Consider the following 19,773-nt stretch of genomic DNA (forward strand, 5'->3'; position numbering starts at 1 on the left):
TACCTACCTATTGACCGGACATGGCTCATTTAGAAAGAGGCTATATGACTTTGGAATCGCAGCTACTCCGCGGTGCTCCTGTGGACAGGAGGAGTCCTGGGAGTGTGACCAATACGAGGATCTCAGATGTCAACTATACACCAAGATTCACTCGCTTCTTCGAAACCAGGAGGACATCGTACTACAAGAGGAAGAGACCTACAAAGCATTCACACTTTTTGCGCAAAATCTGTTCACAAGACAACGGATCCTACCCTCTCCTTGAGTGGAGGTATTCCAAAAGTTCACAAATCACGAGACAACAGCCATCCCTCAATGGCCCAGAGTAATGGAAACACAACTAAGACTCTGACTCAATTTGTTCAAAGACACCATAGAAGACCAGAAGAACCCCCATCTTGCCCTGTTGGGCACCTGGACTAAAGGATATCCAAGGTTGTCATATGACTCAACATACACTGTTTCTCTCTTGAACGGTGCTTTCTTTCCCTTCCCGTGGGGAGAGGGGGATTTGCCCCCACTCCTTCCCTTCCCCAAATATCTTCCCTCTGGTGGAGCACGGGCCTGCTCCACTGCAATCGCGGGGCCATCCTCTCTATCGGTCCCATACTTCCTTTTCTTCCCTCCAGTCTTCACACCCCCTTTTACTGTTGACTTTCACAGCATTTTCAGCCCTACGCGTCCAAATTTAACTACATCAAAATTTCCTGCCCGACCCATTTAGGCGTATAGAAAATATTATTTCAGCGTATAGCCCCTCGCAAGCATCTAAATTATTCTAAGAAATGCTAATAACTAACCTCGAACAGCACTTTTTTTTTTTTTTTTTTTTATAAGGTTCTAGCCACTGAAATCCCAGGAAAGTAGGTGGCAGGACCTGCCAGAGTACTATATAGGTAACACCCGGCCGGCCTCCCCGTGGCGAGGTATGGTAACGTCGGGTCCCATTAGGGGCCCGGCGGCTAACAGACCGGATGAACAAGGGCACAACATGCTAAATACCACATGACCCATATACTTTTAAATCCCTGGCTTGTCCGATACAATGTACATATGCGGAGATGGGAGAAATCCCAGGAGCCGTTAGACCCAAATATACCTATACCTATATGAAACTCTGTCTGAGCGGGTAACACAGTGGTATCGTCAACCGTCCTCCCCACACCGGGTGGAAAAGGCCCGACTTCGAATCCCGTCGATGACGCGATGAATTTTAATGGGCTTTTTTCACTCCGTGGCTGAGTTAGTCGGTCTCAGGCGTAGATAGCAAGGTTTCTCCCCCGGCAACTAGGGTTTTTCAGAAAAACAGGCAAAAGAACCAGAGAACACACGCAATTTACAAACCTAATACACAATGCGCGGCAGATGAATTTTATTATTCGGGTGGCCTTAAAATAATAAGTTTGGGGTTTTTTTGTTGTTGTTTGTTTTTGGTATATTAGGCTCTATTACTCACATATCTGGCCCATTTGCAGCAGTACTGTTCTTCACAGAGATACGAGGCGGTATTGAACTGACGTTCTAGGAGCCACCCTTTACAAAAACACATGTCCATATGAGGCTCTCGATTATTATGCCCACAGCAGTATACGCTCCATGTCTCGATAATTCAGGCTGTTTTCTGCGAATTGATTCCCTAAGTTCTTTCAGAGATGTGCAATACGATGCAGCGGTGTTCACAGTATCTCCAGGCTTAAGATCTGCGCCTGTCGTCCTCAAGGCCAATAATGCCTATAAACTATTGAACCTTGCCAACTTTGATTACGTCAGGTAAAAGAGAAAAAAAAAAAAAAAAAAAGGCTGGATATTTTGAATGGGTTTATCATCTACCAACACTGAGTAGTCCTGTCATACAGTGAGTTCTGCTGAAACCTAAAAGATCTGAAACGTACCTCACCTCTTCAAAAATAGATAAATCAATATACTCACTGCCGAAAATTAAAGGTCACAAAGGCAGATTTCCTATTACTTATTTACTCAGTTGCATCCCTTTCTGATATCTCCTGTCACGTGCTAGGTTATTTCTTGTATTGACATAACATGTGCAGCTTGCAAACAGACAAGCGGCACAATAGAACAGATATTATTCATGTAGAAAATATCCGTGAAGGACCAACCCTGCAGGCTAGGACACCAACTTAGGACCACGCACATATTGAAAGAACTGCCAGACATTAGGTACCTCAAAGGTACAATATCATCGCAGGTCTCCCCTGCCTGCAAACTGATTACACAGGTGAACGAATGTACCAATAACAGAATACTATATTCTGCCTAATAACTCGTGCTATGAACTGCTACAATACCAATCCTAGAAACTCTAAGAATCGTGGGCAATCATGCTAATATACCTGGTTCCATAAAAGTAGCAACGAGTGTGACAATTCCAAATAGACCTAACAATAATACCAACCCAGCAAATATTTTAACCAGTCGTCTTGAAACTACAGTCGAACAAATCGAGGACCTCCCTACCACCCCGACGGAGCTCAACATTCCTGACAAGCCCATAAAATTGAAAATCAGATGTCCATCATACTTCTTGTTTTGAATCAAAGTAGTAAAAAAATTAGTATTAGCAATGGCCACATGGTTCAAGGGAGCTTATGGCTTATGCTGCATCAGCCAAAATAAATAATAATAAGAAGAAGAAGGAGAAGAAAATTTTAAAAAATAATAAATAATTAATAAGAGAAAAGGAAATAGGCAACCCATGCGTTTCCCTCCTCCCGTAGGTCAAGTTTGAATTTCCCCAAACGTCAGCCTCTACCACCCATGTAGGTAACTTATTCCAGTAATTTATAACTCGCTGGCTAAAATAAAACTTCCTGAAATCAAACCTAATCTCCCCTCCGTAATTTAAAATTATGGCACCTAGTTCTAGAATCATTTATAACCATGAAAATTTCGTCCTCATTCATTTTACCTAAGCCACTCAGAGCCTTAGACACCTCAATCAAGTCTCCTCTAAGCTGCCTAGTTTCCAAGCTCTGCAACCCACATATTCGAAATCTTTCCTCATATGGTGCCGTGAAGGGTATTGTATGGTCGTGGTACCTGCGTGTACCGGTGAACTGTACAATAAAGATCTTTTGCCGACCTCATCAAACGAGTTACCCAACTTTGGACCCTTTCAAGAAGCACAATGTCTTTATTTAGGTGCGGTCTTCATACTTGAACACAGTATTCCAAGTGTGGTCTAACAATAGACTTACATATGCTCGGAGAGTACATATAAGCCAATTCTCGGAGAACTTCGCGTCTGACTGTATTGTAACACCCAAGTCTCTTTCCTCCACTACTGGCTTTAGTTCAACTCCACCAAGTGTATAAGTTATTTTGGCGTTACTGTTCCCCAGGTGCTATACCTTACACTTTGCGGGATTAAAGCATAAAAGGTTGTTGTTGTAGGTTTTTAGGCATCAGCGCCTAAGGCCATATTGATCAGTGTAAACTGCGTGTTCCCGTCGATGACGCGAAGAACTTTAATGGGCTTGTTTCACTCCGTGGCTGAGCTAGTCGGTCTCAGGTGTAGATAGCAAGATTTTTCCCCCAGAAACTCGGGTTTTTTCGTCCAACAAAACAGACAAATCGACCAGAGAACACACGCAATTTACAGACAAAATAAATATATGGGTAGATGTAATCATTTACGGGTGACCCTAATATCATAATTATTATATATATATATTTTTGTAAACTGTGTGTACTGTCTGTAAACTGTAAATAGTCCAGTCCAATTCAACTACTGTTAGAATTGGTGGAAATACCCGAGGTCGGATTTGGCTGCAATAGCCATCTTAGACCCAAGTCTTACAGTTACAAGAATTCCCAGTCTCTACTCCATCCATGCTGTTTGCTGTGTTTGGAGAACCGGTTTGGCCTACGCTATCTCGTTATACTGTCAATGCTACCAGTACAGAGACTGTACAACCGTTTATGGACTATCCGTATATGACACTTAATAATATTAATTTTATGTGGGAGGAACTTCATTGTCATGTTGGATGCAAATGCTGAGTTTACTTTGTGGAGTGCTGCAACTACAAATGAAAAGGATGAAATATTGGAAGACTTCACCTTATCTCACAGCTTAACTATTTTAAATAATCCTGGCGATCCATCCACCAACATGCGTCACGCCTATTGGTTCTTCTCACATCGACATTACGCTCGCATCTTCTGTTATTAGTCCGAGACTTTCTAATTGGAACTTGCATACTAGCTGATCTACCAGTGATCATAACATCATGACATTCCAACTTAATTATGATCAACGGCGATCCAGATTTGATCCTACTGACGTTCCAAGATTTCACACAAAGAAAGCAAAGTGGGATAGATTTGATTCTGCACTTAAAGACTCCTTTACACAAGACCAAATGGAACAATTGACTACTCTCACCGCAGATGAACACAGGCACGAGTTGTTCAAAACATAATTATTACAGCTTGTAAGCAGTCCATGAGCTGTAGGAAAAGGAAGTCTTACTATGTGCCCCGGTGGTCCTCAGACTTGCCACAATTAAAATCTTTGACGAGACAGGCAATAAGAGATTTCCAAAAAGCGAAAAGAGACAGATCACGTCCCATTTTGGAGGTTGTTCTTTTGCAAAACAGATACAAACAAACCCGTAGAAACTATCATCATGAAACCTACAAGAGGAAAAAAGCTTCTTGGGAGCAACTGGTGAGCATTCAGAGAAACAGTTCTCCCTGGGGGCTCGCTTACAGATTAATAAACAATAAAATTCCAACTGGTGAAGTGTTTGCATCGGTTACAACTTCTGATGATCAAGAAACAATATCTTGGGAACCCACCATGAATAGGATCCTAGATGTTATTATTTATCAAGAAGAAGTATGTACCGATCCAGACCAGATAGACATCAGAATGAAAAATGTTGTTATTCGGGCTCGCCTGATGAACTTCCTTTTACCTTTGAAGAAACTGATATTGCTATCCAGCCCATGCGTTCGGGCAAACGTCCTCGACTTGATAGCATTGAGGTGAAAAGTACTTAAGCGTGTATGGAAGACGGTTCCTGTAGTTATTACAACATTATTCAACTCTTGTCTTAATCAAGGTATTTTCCCTGCAATTTGGAAAGTTGCTAACTTAAAAATTCTTCTCAAAAATCCAAAGAAGCCAGAATCTGATCCGCTGTCATATAGGCCTATTGCCCCTTGCTCTCTGTTGTGAGCAAGGCTCTTGAAAAAGTTATTGCGAGTCGTCTTTTGATTACCTACGTTACGAAAAGACTTTCTTCACCTGTACAGTTCGGTTTTACATAGGGTAGAGGAACTGAAGATGACATTGCTTCTCTTTTGGAGACATCGGGAAACGACAACCAAATAACTGCTCGGCCTCTTTATGGACTTCAACGGAGCCTTTGACACCCTTTGGTGGCAAAGTTCCCTGGAGAGGTTCCAGGAGGCCAAAATGTCTACACCTATATACCGGTTGCTGATGGCTACTTTTCGCTTCGCAGCGCTCACTTGTTAAGTGGTTCCATTCAAGTTTCAAGAAACATTAGCAGAGGATGCCCACAGGGGTCTATTCTTGGATCCCTGTGCTGGAATTTAGTGTTCGACTACTGGTGGGTAAATAAACATTTTGATGCAACAACCATGATTACATACGCAGACGACCTAAACATCTTGGTCCAAGAAAACTCCAGGAAGTCTCTTGAAGATGTTGCCAACCGGGTACTGCAGTAGCTGTCTGTGTGGTTTGACGAGCATAAGCTTCAGGTATCTACGAGTAAAACGTCCCAAATGTTGCTTAAAGGCAGGTTAGACAGAGGACATCCTCCTCGAATAAAATATAAAGGACAAGTTATTAAATACAGTTCAACCACAAAATACTTGGGAATTATTTTGGATGATGGTCTGAGCTTTATACCTCATTCAAAATACATTACAGAAAAATGCAAGTCATTATTATCCAGATTGAGACAAGTAACACAACAAGAGTGGGGTAAAGGTCATTCACTGAGATTGTATTATAACTGCATATTCTTGTCCATTATCACATATGGTGCTGATGCCTGGGGATATAGGGCAACCAAGTGTGCCATTATTAAACAGCTATTGCAAGCACACCGTGCTGTCCTTCTTATGTTATCGAGAGCTTGTAGGAAAATTTCTACTGCAGTGTTGCAGGTCCTGACAGGAAGGATGCCAATACAATATAAGGTCCAGTATAGGTATTTCAGATACCACCTGAAAAAACACATCCCACTTCTCTTGATAACATGGAACTTGACCTGAGTGTTCCAATTAAAACTGAAAAGAATAGATTTCGCCCTATTTATGTTGATAAGTGGCAGGCTGACTGGTCTGTGTCGGAGTCGGGAAAGGTGACAACAGAGTATTTGCCCAAGGTAAGGGAATTATTGAAAAGAGAGCTACTGTAGTTTGCTCCTGGACTATATGGAACATATATTTTCTCTGGTCACGGCAATCTCAATAGCAAAGCTATATAAACTTGGACTGTCTCCTTTCCCTCTGTCTTTGTGGAGGTGAAGAGGACGCAGATCATATTCTTTTCGAGTGCCAAAATTACACAGATTTAAGAAATGAACTACAACTAATTACTGGTTCCTATGACAGGGAAAATAAACCTTTGCTGATCCAATCACAAGATGCATTTAAAGTTATTAACTTATTTGCAACATGAGCATTTAAACGACGAGAGGAATTGAGAGCTGCTGCCCTGAGATAGCCCGAATCTGGATCAAAAGAAAAGTATGTTTTTATTATGAAGTTCTCATCATATTTTACATTTTAGTACTTAACTGGAGTTAACTACGTAAATGATGACACGTCTGTTGCCCTGGAGTTTTGGCTTTGAACGTACTGTATGTTATTGCTTTAATGAACAGCTTCAATGGCTTCATCGGCTAACGGCCTATTTAAGTCAATTATTGTTATCTACTTTGGACTTGTTCCTAGTTTGACACCACATATGAATATCTTAATATTTCTTATTTTCAGATATTGATTGCTGAAGTAGTGTTATTTCTCTAGCCTTGTCACTTCATTTAAGTGACTTGAAATAGGACTGCAGTTCTTAGTGACTTGTAGAAAGACTGAAAGTAGTGTTTCAGTAGTAACAACTTCTGAAACACTACTTTCCATGATTTTTGGTTTCAAGATGAAGCCACTGACTGGAATGCAGGTAAATTGTCATGCTATATCTGGAACACTATATCAAGCTGTGGCAATTTACTACATGTTGAACTTTATCTAATATTGAAACTTAGGACTGCTACAACTACCGAACCGCCTCCTGGTCTGACGAGGAGTTATGTTTTGCTTTTGCTCCAAAAGGATTTTCCTATAGAACTGATAGGACTGCTGAAAAAATCTTCAACGTTGGAAGAGGTTTTCGGTCGTTGTAAGAGTTACTCTTCGAACTGAAGGATCTATTCAGGAAGCGCCTCAACATCTGCTAATCCTGATCTCAGGGTAGGAATTGCTAAGCCTAATTTAGGATAGGATTATACCTCTTTTTTTTTCTTCTACAAAGAATGAAAATTGCCTCCACTTCCTCTTTTTTTCTTTTATCTTTTCCCCTTTTCCTTTTCTCATACCTTTGTCTATCCTGGAACTTTGTTCCGGTATAGACTAGCATGAAGGTAGTAGATCCTGGGCGCCTCCACGTGGCGGGGATGGGGAATGGGACGTGGTGACCAGGTGTTGCCGCTTTCCGCTTTCTACTAAAAGCCAGGTACCAGCCGACAACAGAACACATCATAACATTTACACACCTAACACACTACATACCAATGGGCAGTTTTGGCGTAAGCTTCAACACAAGAAGTACAATAGCGACTAATGGAGAAACCCTGGGGTCCGCCATAACAATACATTAATATCCTCTGAATATCCCCCTGTAAACTGCGTGTGTTCTATGGTCGATTTGCTGTTTGCTGGACGAAAAACTCAAGTTTCCATAGTACCCTCGCCTGAGACCGACTAACTCAGCCACGTTGTGAAAAAGGCCCATAAAAATTCCTCACGTCATCGACGGGACTCAAACTCAGGTCTTTTCCATTTGGTGTGGGGAGAATGGTAATTGTAATCACTCTGCTATCTCCGCAAGAGCAGGATCGAAGGAGTTGACAGCGATGTACAATACCAAAATATCGATTTTGGCCGATAGGTATATTCGCTGATGATAATGCACAATTTAACTAGACAACATCCCATGATACTGTATATTTAATTTGTGATATGCAGAGTTACAGCAGTCCAACTGGTTTTACCACTAGTAACCTACTGAAACCTGCTATAACGATCTGTCATGTTTCTGTTCACCTTCAATTTATCCCCAGTCACCCTACCAAATTCCTGTTCTTATATCTCGGTGTGCAAACAAATACAAGATCTGCTGGAATGAGTGCAAAGAAGGGCACCGAAATTGATGAAGGAAACAAAAGCGTGGTCCTACTAAGAAAGGCAAATCACTTCGCAGGTGCCTAGTCTTCAGACTGAAAATTGTAGCATCTAAAGACTAGGCACGTGAGAGGGGATTTAGGTTTTGAATGAACTGAACAAGCTCAATGCTGATGGCATTCTTCCTCTTGCTCAAACTCTGGAGTCCAAAAATGCCATCATAATTAATCTCAGTGGTTCAATATATTCTCTGGCTGCCTCCCTCAAAATTAGGCAGACATTAAAAGTAGCACAAACGAAAAAGAAACAAGTTCCTTAATTCATGATTTATATGAGAAAAACGAACAATAAGCAAAAGCTTTTATGCGCAAACCAAGAACAATTCGTTCTTACCATCCACCATATAGTACAGTGATTTCTCCAATCATTCCTCCAAGCAAGAAATACAATATCCAACTATGAGAAAAGTTTTAAAAATATATAATAATTGCAGGATTGGTATTTATCTGATTTAATGAAATTTAGGAAGACTGAAGAAATCGTTCTATAAGAGCCAAATATACAATTTAATGCAAATCTATCCACTGAGAGTCGAGTCATTACATTCCGTTCATTGGCGAACGGACATAGAAATAACAACTGCCAGGTTTCTATTGGCCCGATTTAAAAAAAAAAAAATTCGAATAGCTCGATAAATCGTGTAAGTGTGCCAAATAAAATTTTCATGTAAATCCACCCACTACGAGTCGAGTTATGACATTCGGACCTACGGACAGACAGACAGACAGAACGGATGGGCACGGTGAAAAGAATGGGTGCTGTACGCGTATACGATAACGTGCCTAAAAAGTATCCAACGAATTCTATCTACAGATTGCACTAAAAATTTAAACTAACTGGTTTGATAATATCAATAGGTTAGCATAAACACTACTGTGACCACGTGCCGTATAGGGCGGGTCCCTATTGTTCCTCTATTGTACTTATATTTATGTTGAGCTGGATGACCAATATCCTTATATTTATTTAATTAAATTTGCAAATTATCGACTGCCTAATTACGTAATTCTGAAAAGATTTCTAAAACCAAAATGCAGTAAACATCTCTGTTGAATTATTTTCTTTGTCTTGACTGCTGTGCAAAACTACACGAATATTTCAAATACAGTATTAAGAAAGATAGTGTAAATGTTATTCATACATATACGATTATAAAAGCGTGCACAGAGAGAGAGAGAGAGAGAGAGAGAGATTGACATCTGGTAAATGGATACCATCTGTTAATTTGCTAACTTGTGCTGCATATCCTTCGCCCTCAAATAGCTGTTTTCCGCTAGAGCATAGAAGAGTTAATGCTGGAGGCACGCCTTGCTACTTCAGAACAGTAATTATACACCAAAAATTTCATTCTGGAACTTCAGGTTTGTGCTTATTTGATTTTCAATTAATTTCTGACGAGGTACAAAGAATTAATTGCAGTTATACTTGGTGTTGCTTTGTTTTATATCATATGGCTCGATGCTCGCAATCGAAGTCTTGAATGTAGTAAGTGCAGTACCGGTTTAACCATAAGGACGTGAAACGGCCACTTTATTTCCCTCCCTGTTCCTTAGGGCCACCAAAATCCTTTACAATCTGCTTGTATATTTTTAAATCAGTTTAATTTTTTAAATGCTTGATATCTACATTTTTTTTTTCTAAATTGTCAGAAGTGATTACTGTTATTACAATTTTCCCACTTAGATGGTTTGTACTTTTCTTTAACAAGGAACTCATTTCAAAAATAAAGCATAAAACAAAGCATAAAAATTAGACGGCATAAAATAAAGCATAAAAAGTAGATGGCATAAAAATTGATCCAAAAACATAGCATCTTGGATATGCCACTACCTTTATTTCCTAGCAAAACTGAATATGAGAATGGAAAAAAAAAAAAAAAAAAAAAAAATCAATGACGTTATTCAATGTACGCAGTGCGTTACATTTCAGGTGCGTGCGTTATCGGATATTATTAATTCGTGATTTATAACAAAATAAAGAGCAAAAAGCAACATCTTTTATGCGCTAACCGAAAATGTCGTTTCTGTGCATCAGCGGCATTGCCCATTCATTTCTTCACCGGTGCACTGCAAACAAACGTAACATCCAGTGCGCCAGCTACAATATACGGTACACAAATAGCCTGTGTAATATGTATAAATGAAAAAGTACATAAAAATTACCAGTTTCTATAGGTCTGATTTTAATGAAATTTAAGACGACTCTACAAATCTCTTTATATGAACAAAATATACAATTTCATGAAAATCAGTCCACTTGGAGTCCCCCTGTTAAATGAGGACGGACGGACATGGTGAAGACAATAGAAGCTTTTAAGTATATATACATATATATATGCGAATGAGCCTAAAATGAGTAATAATTCATCATTTATACATTCAGTAAACTGAATAAAAACGACCTCTTCAATAGCAACCATTTTAATATATGCAGTGCTGAAATTATGAATTTTTCCTCTTTCTGCTTCATCACATACTTAAAACATTCGCGTTTCCCTTGTGGTATCTTAGCCTAATTGGCTTATTTCGTCATCCCCCTCTCATTTAATAGAATTGGTTTATTTATTTATTTATTCACTCATAAGTTCACGAGTATGCAGCCGAAACAGGGTTGAGAAACGGAGGGAGATGCTGTGGACGCTGGTCTCTTAGTTCCAGAGCGGTTGTGACTGTCTATATTAACGTTACTGGAAGTCGGTTCAATCTTCCCAGAACTGCATATATAAAGCCCCCGCTTAGTTCTGACTGGATTGTTCAAATGGGCAAATATATCTCCAATACATGCTAATTTACATACCATTTCATCATAGATGTGAAGAGGCCTGGATTGGTTCAAATCCTGTAAGAGACTGGAGGAATTCTTACAGGTCTCTCTTCAGTCGGGGCTGTGGTTAGTTGATCAGAGGTGGAAGTAAGATTTCCCCATGAGTTACTATGGGTTTCCAAGGTCAGCACAACATGCAAATTGGCCCATGAACATAACTTCGACAAACGAAATGCATAATACGTATATAAGAGACTAGTTCGTGTGCTGTTAAAATAATAATTTGAATTTGTGTATATAGCAGTGAGTTGATTTTGCTTCCGATGCAATGGCTTGAATATGTTCGAAACCCTTTCTTTGTAAAAATCGCACTCGTAGTTCTTCATTATCTGCGCTTGTCCCAAGGTATTGGCTCTAATCCAAGTGATTGTCCTTAATAACGACATCAATACACTTTGAAAAAAGCTTCCAGTAAGTGTGCGCACTGGTTGTCAGAATAAAATATCATCATGGGCCAGTAAGTGTGCGCACTGGTTGTCAAAATAAAATATCATCATGGGCATCCCCTTTTTTTCTCTTTCTTTATTTTCTAACAAACAACAAGAGAACAGTTAAATTCATAATATCCGTGGACTCATTGTCGTGCAGTGAAAACAGACTCTTGTAATGGTAAGAAGCATTGCTGACTTAGATTAATCTCTTAACGGGCAAATATTTCATCTCCCAGTTTCTGAGGCTAGTGATATCCAAGAAGCCCACTACAACCCCCGTAAAATAAACATCAACCTTTGTTCCGATGATACATCTGTTAATAATTAGTAACGAGTTTTATCAGCAGAACTTCTGCCTATAACCAGTACAGATATACCTCGCTTAACGACAGAGTTAGATCCTTCTAAAACGAGTCTTTAAGCGAAATGTAATTAAGCGAATGGCAAATTTCCACATACTCTCATATTATAGTGAATGATACGTTTCTTAAAAAAAATTAAGTAGTTAAATTAAGTACTTGTTATAATAAATTTTGAATATAGAAATTTGGAGCTTACCTATTTTGCATTAAACGACGTAGTAACAATGGCTTAGCAATATATAACAGAGTACTTTTTTGGATCGTTGGTTTATTTAAAGGGGAACTATGGAAGAAAGGAAAATTGTAGAATTAAAAAAAAAATTTTTTTTTTTTATCTTATTCGGTCAAACAACAGTTTTTTCTGTTGTATGTGCGAGGTCGTTTAATATATGAGTCTATTAACATCTACGTACTCTAGGTGATAACATTCGTACGCTTTTTGTTCCTGCTAACATGTCCTTCGTGCTATTAAATTTTGGGACTGTTTTTTTTTTTTTTTTTTGTAATATACTGCGCTAGCTCTCCCAATAACAGATACTTTTAAACAGAATCAATTCATATTTTTCTCATATCTCTAGTCATATTTTATGTCTTAAGTTCCTTCCATGCTGTCCCTTCCTTCATTCGTGTTTGGAACCATTTTAAATGGTACAATTGAACCGAAACCAATAAATAAATCAAGGAAGAACAAAACATGTTCTGTTCTTCATGTACAGCACATTTTGCGCTTACTAAATGACGAGGGTTTACTTTCAAAAACTCAGCTTGAAGAGTTGCTATTTGGAGTAGTGCCTTTTAATATTTCTATAAAGTGTCGTTTATAACGAGGTGAGAGATATCGCGAAGGGAATAATTTTCAACTGTTATAATGAAATGCAGTTAAGCGATATATAATACATGGTTTCTATCGGAACTAAACTTGACAAATGCATCTGACGACGCTTAAAGGACGCAACTTGACAACAATACCCTAACATCGTTGAACCATCACAGCATTACAATTACTGCAGACCAGTTTCTATGGAAAAAATGATGTCCAAAAGGCCAGTAACCAAATGTGAAATTATTGCACGGTAACGCATATAATTTTTATATTTCCCTGTAGTAGTAGTAGTAGTAGTAGTGGCACATGATGCAAGAAAGCAAGTGTAGGAGCTTATGCAGCATCAGCCAAAAAAAAAAAAAAAAAATCACACCATTCCCTCCAAATGCCTGTCCAGTTCCTCCTTAAATTTATTTAACCTATCAACTTCCACAACGACAGATGGAAGTTTGTTCCAGCAATTAACCACCGGCTGGCTAAAGGCAAATTTCCGCACATCTATTCTACATCTGTCCTTTCTTAATTTGAACTTATGTCCCCGTAGGTTGGTAATCTGAACAAGTGGAAGGATCCCATCAGAATTCAGAATGCTCAACCCATTCAAGGCCTTATAGACCTCAATCAGATCACCGCGCAGGTGCCTAGTCTCCAGCCACTGCAATTTGCAGAACTTAAGCCTCTCTTGGTAAGAGAATCCCTTCATTCCCCTCACCAATCGTGTTGCTCTTCTCTGTACACGCTCAAGCAAATCTACATCCTTTCTAAAATGAGGCCTCCAGACCTGTACGCAGTACTCAAGGCGTGGCCTGACCATTGCCTTATACAGAGGAACAATCACCTCCTTTTCCCTGCTAGCAAAATTCCTATATATCATTGACAAAACCCCATGACCCGCCCTAGCAGCCTGTCTGCACTGCTCAGAAAACTTCATATCTGACTGCATAATTACTCCCAGGTCTTTTTCATTTTCTACCACCTTAAGTGTAATACCACACAGTTGGTACGTTTCTCTGGGGTTACTTCTACCCATATGCAGTACTTTGCATTTGTCAAGGTTGAACTTCAGTTGCCACTTCTTAGCCCATCTGCCCAAATTATCTAGATCCTGTTGCAGTAGCACACTGCCATTACTGTCATTAACAACCCTGCCAACCTTTGTGTCATCTGCAAACTTCGACATTAAGCCTGATATACCTTCATCAATATCATTGATAAATACACAAAACAACAGTGGACCCAACACCGAACCCTGTGGGACTCCACTAATAACATTAGTCCACGACGAGCAGCACCCATTGATTACCACCCTCTGTCTTCTCCCACTTAACCATCCTTTTATCCATTGTAGCAACTTACCCTTAATACCATTCTGCTCCAATTTGTACAGTAGTCTTCCATGCGCAACAGTGTCAAAAGCTTTCCTGAAATCCAAGTATATGATATCAAAATTATTTTTTGCATCCAGTTCCTTTGTGACCACATCATAATAACCAATCAAATTTGTCAGACAAGACTTTCCCTTAACAAACCCATGCTGTGTTTGAATTATTGCTGCAGTCTTGTCTAGATGATCCTGCAATGCATCTTTAACCAGCGACTCCATTATTTTACCCGGAACAGAAGTTAAACTAACTGGTCTGTAATTACTCGTGTCACCCTTCGATCAACCTTTGTGAACTGGGGACACATTTGCACATCTACAGTCCGTGGGAACCTCCCCTGAGTCCAAGGATGCTCTCATAATTATGGCTAAGGGTTTGCTTAGTTGCTTTGCCGCCTCCTTTAAAATAACTGGATAGATCCCATCCACCCCAGGTGCCTTTCTTATGTTTAACTTCAACAATTTCTCCTCCACTTTGCTCTCAGTTATTACAAAATCATTAAGCACACTGCTACAATTTGATAACCTTCTTCCATTTTCAAATTGTAATAATTCCTCACGTGTGAATGTAGATGCAAAATACTCATTCAGTTTGTTTGCTATCTGAGCAGGATCATCAACAGTCGAACCATCGATGTCAAGTGGACCAATCATATTCATCCCCTTCCTTTTAGAGTTTATATAAATAAAGAAATCCTTGCTGTTTTTCTTAGCATCTTTTGCCAAAGATTTCTCGTAATCCGCCTTCGCCTGCCTGTATACAGTGTACACGATGTATTTAATTTTGCATACAATTAAATTCCTTGAGATATTAAGCAATCATTTGTCATTCTCATATTTATCCATTGTTCTATTTAATTATAAACTCTCACGCAATTAAACAAATATGTTTTCTGTTTATAACTTCGGTGTAGATACATCAGGCTGGGTGCGTGTTTGTGTTAAGCAACTAAAGTTATGAGGCGTCAGTATAGTATGTCTGTAACTGTGTATATCCTTCCGTCGGTTTACTGTTTGCTGGACAAAAATCTGAGTGTCCGGAAGCAAAAACATGCAATCATCGCCCGAGATCGACCAATTCAGAGACGTTGTGAAAAACGCCGATAAAAGTTGCTCATATAATTGACGGGATTCGAAATTATACCTTTTCCATCTGGTGTTGGAGGAGAGTGATTATAAATTCTGTGCTATCGAGAGGGCATGGATAGCCACACTGAATCCGAAGAGTTTACGAGAGAGAGAGAGAGAGAGAGAGAGAGAGAGAGAGAGAGAGAGAGAGAGAGAGAGAGAGAGAGAGAGAGAGCGAGCGCATACAGTACGTGGAAAAAATCTAGTAAATATTGCACAGTACATTAAAGATATACACAATGTTATTACTAGTTGATTGAATTGAAGGATAACGCTTAAATCCTGAACATTTCGATATGAATTACCTATAAAACAGAGATTGGAAAATTATAGTTTAACAATAGGTGAAACTACAAATTCTGGATTTCCGGAAATTCATGAACGAATCCCTTCGTGCTCTTCAACAACCATGCCAAACCAAACGTTCGCATCCCCGCCCCTTACCCTTCACCCTCCTCCACAGCGGCAACCTTCGCGACGTGGTTGTTCTGCCACTAGGTCTGAGTTTTCGAGATAGAAGAAAGAAGAGAAATAGGGATGAGACAGCACTAAAGTTCTGAGCTGGCTAATTTTGGTACATTGAAACATATAGGGCTTATAGGCAACAAATCATATGAATACTACTACTATTATTTTATACAAAATAAAAATACGCCGTTATTATTATTATTTTTTTAATTTAAAATTCTAACCTTTCATCATTTTCCACTGAAGATACTTGTTAAGCTGCGCTCCTAAAAAAGTAAACAGTAAACTATATTATTATTCTTCTTATTGTACAATTTTCACACAGATAAATATTTTTTATGAACAAAATGTTGCTGAAGCTGGAGTAAAATTGGAGAATCATAGGTAAAATTATTAGTCCGAAGATTCTTGATTTATAATGAATGTTCTTGTTTATATTCCGGCACGACCACCAGGTTAGTGGAGTTTACAATAAATCATCAGTACAAATCGTTAATCGTATTTAGCAGTCACGGACTTGAACCTCGGTCCACTCAAAGAGCGCATGCTATTGAAATTACGATCCTGACCACTCTGCTACGTCAGGCCTACAAAAATGTTTTTGTTTATACTCTGGCACGACCAGCGGGTTAGCGGAGTTTACACTACATCATCAATATAAAACATTAATCGTATTTAGCAGTCATGGCTTGAACTCTGGCTCACTCAAAGAGCATGTGCTATTGCACTCTCGCTCGAGTAAGGCAACATTTAAAACGGCGTTTTTTTGTGTTTTTCAGTTCATATTATATAACGCTCTATAATAACAGGAGCATAAATATCTTTTTCCTTAGTCTGTATGATGCTTAGGAAAAGAATTCATTTTATGCAATAATCTGATGCACTATACATAATAATAATAATAATAAAAACTTTGGATAAACGTATTTAACAAGATATGTAAAAGTCGTGGATGATCAATAAAAATGTATTATTTTTCCCCCTGATTAGAGGAGGGTTCCACCCCGACGGATACTGGTACCAGTGCACAGGATGGTTTTACGTCCGGCTGTTATTACTGTCCTACTATCTGTTATTACTGTCCTCATCTGCCTATCCTACAGATGATCAGGATTGTGACTTTCTGGAGTTCCTTATATAGTGGAGTACCACTATCTGCTAGGTGTTCTCTGGGAGACCTATTGCTACTAGGATCTTCTCTATGGTCTTTGGCACCATACAGGTGGTTGATATGTGATCGCGATGGTCGTTACTTGTTGCATATGCCACATCCCTTTGATCTCCTGTCTTAGGGCTGTGTACTTCCTAATCTTTTCCTCATGGGTTTTCTGGAGGTTGCCAGTGCTGGACACCGCTATGTCGATCAGATAGGTAGCCTTTTCCTTCTTGTCAACAACGGCTATGTCCGGTCTGTTGCGCGGGACTGTCTTGTCCGTCGTATGGCACGGACCCAGTACAGCTTCTGGGTTGGGGTCTCTAGTACGGCCTGAGATTCGTAGTTTTTAATAGGTACACTTTCTTTGATCACCTGGTAATTCCTCGCTAGCTTCTGATGTACTATCCTGGCTACGTACGAGTGTTCATTCTATGGTGATCACCTTGTATTCTTGCAGCGATGTGCCGGATCGTTTCTGAGGCCAGTTGGCATCATCGACATGTGTCATCTGTCATTCCGGGCTCCTTGGCGATGTATTTTCTATAGTTCCTAGTATTTATTATCTGGTCTTGGATGGCGAGCATGAATCCTTCAGTCTCGGGAAAGAGCGTCCCTCTCGTGAGCCATGAATTGGAAGCCATTTGTGGAATTAATCCCAAACTGTGGAATTATTCCCCAACATTATACTTAATATGTTTAACAAATGTTTTATTGAAATGCACTTTCCAGATATCTGGAAATTGGCTCTCTTCAAGTTAATCCAAAAGCCGGGTAAACCAATAACAGATCCCAGAGGCTACAGGCCTATTTATTTGTTGGGTAATTTAGGTAAGATATTTGAATGGCTTTTTTTTATTGATGAGATTGGAGACTTCATTTCTAGACAGGAGGTTAAAGTTTCCATTTCAGTTTGGATAAAAAGAACTGCTTTACAGAAGACGCGGCGCACTATGGCCATAGACGGCCATGCGCCAAAAAAATCCCCAAACAAACAAACAAACAGAAGACGCCAATCGTAATTTGATTGATTTCAGTTTGCAATCCAGCTGTATGTTTTGGCCCTCCTTATTGATTTTGAGGGCGCCTGTGATACTGTTTGGCACGAGAGTATGCTTCTATCGTTTAGGGCTTTAAATTGCTCAGACCTGCTGTATAAGACCATCGGAAGTTATTTGAGTCAAAGAATGATAATGGTTAGGTCTCAGCACCTAAAATATGAGAGGAAAATTAATAGGGGATGCCCTCAAGGATCAGTGCTAGCACCAATATTTTGGAATCTAGTTCTGAATAAGTGGTTAGAAAAAGATTGTGTACACTGCCATAAAACTGCTTATGCACATGATTTAGTTTTGTGTGTGCAAGGTAGATCCAGACAAGATATACAAAATAAAATTGGAGTGGCTGTTGACAGTTTGGTAAAATGGGCTTCTAATAATTAACTTAATAAGTTGTCGTTTTCTTCTTTCATAGGTGGTCACTAGCGCAGATGTGCAGGAAGCGCAACTGCGCTAGTGACCACCCGGTCTACGCTAGTGGCAGCACCACTTGCCCATTGCCTTCTACAGTCCTGACATTTCGAACCAACCCATCTGCCTAAGGCCTAAACACTACTGGCTTCATCCTGCGCTACAATCGATGCAATATGTTTATTGCTTTTCTTCGACATCTTCATCCACCTATAGAGGTGGACCAGTTTAGCTTTGACTTGCGTCAAATGGTCGTGTTAGTTCTTAGAAACTGCACCAGATGGTGCCACTATCCGCTTCAGCCGTCACTTGGACCTTAAAGTCTGATGAAACAAATTTTGCGACGTTTTCTTTTCTTTCCTTAATTTTTTTTTCTCTTTTTTTTTAAAATTATATTTCTTATATTTTATTATTATACATGCTGGTCTCCAACGTGATAGACATGGATTCGATCGAACCCTGGTTTATCAGTATGGGATTACTATTATTATTATTATTATTATTATTATTACCTAAAAAAATTAAACCATATTATTACGCATTCTTTTAATACACAGGTGATGGTTTACTCCCCCATCCCCCAATAAAAGTAACAAGCGAGATGTAAATAATTTTGTTAGCAAACGAAATCTTGTTTTTCCGCATGGTTAATTTAATTGCCAATAGATGGCGGTAGAGAAAGCTAAGTTTTAGGACTGCTGGACAACGTTGAAACCGAATCATTCAAAAATATCAAAGCGTGTTACTTGCAGTATTAATTAATAAAAAATTTAAAAAAAAAAAAGAAAGAAAGAAAAAGAAACAGAGAAAGTGAGAGGAGAAAATAACTGCGCAGGTAGAACTGTGAATTGGTATTCGGAAACCCAGGGACTTGGCTGGTTTTGAGAATCCCTTCTGAAAAATTCATTCAGCTTCTGCCTAAATTAGAGTGCACATTTCTTCGAACGAGTGTATACTGTTTGCAGTATGTACATTATAAAACAATGTATTCTGTTTGAAATATGCACAACAAGCGAATGTCATACTCCAATAGTATTTAGACAGAAAGACAGATGTGGAACTTATTTACGTAATGTATTCTACGAACGGAAAATAAAGATTTAAAATAACCACGTTACTTTTGTATTACAGTATGAAAGCATCTTTGGATTCAGGGAATAAATAGGGAGGTGAGATAATCACCTCTTTATTTAATAATAAGGAGGTGATTAACTCATTGTGCAAGACAATTGTTAAGCTGCATCTTGAGTACTGCATACAGGTCTGGAGGCC

At 39.2% G+C, this 19,773-nt stretch overlaps 1 protein-coding gene across 1 annotated transcript in view; it reads left to right on the plus strand.

Annotated features, from left to right (window-relative positions):
* The first annotated feature begins 9,805 nt into the window (after positions 1-9,805).
* The window catches only part of Septin4 (septin 4), a 171,859-nt gene continuing 161,891 nt past the window's right edge, over positions 9,806-19,773 (plus strand). The window contains exon 1 of the mRNA XM_090374273.1: positions 9,806-9,824. The gene's annotated coding sequence lies outside the window, so the exon portion shown is untranslated. The remainder of the gene's footprint in view (positions 9,825-19,773) is intronic.

Source organism: Mastigoproctus giganteus, chromosome 5, assembly GCF_048544385.1.
Source record: "Mastigoproctus giganteus isolate SK-2022 chromosome 5, ASM4854438v1, whole genome shotgun sequence".
Classification (NCBI taxonomy): Eukaryota; Metazoa; Arthropoda; class Arachnida; order Uropygi; family Thelyphonidae; genus Mastigoproctus; species Mastigoproctus giganteus.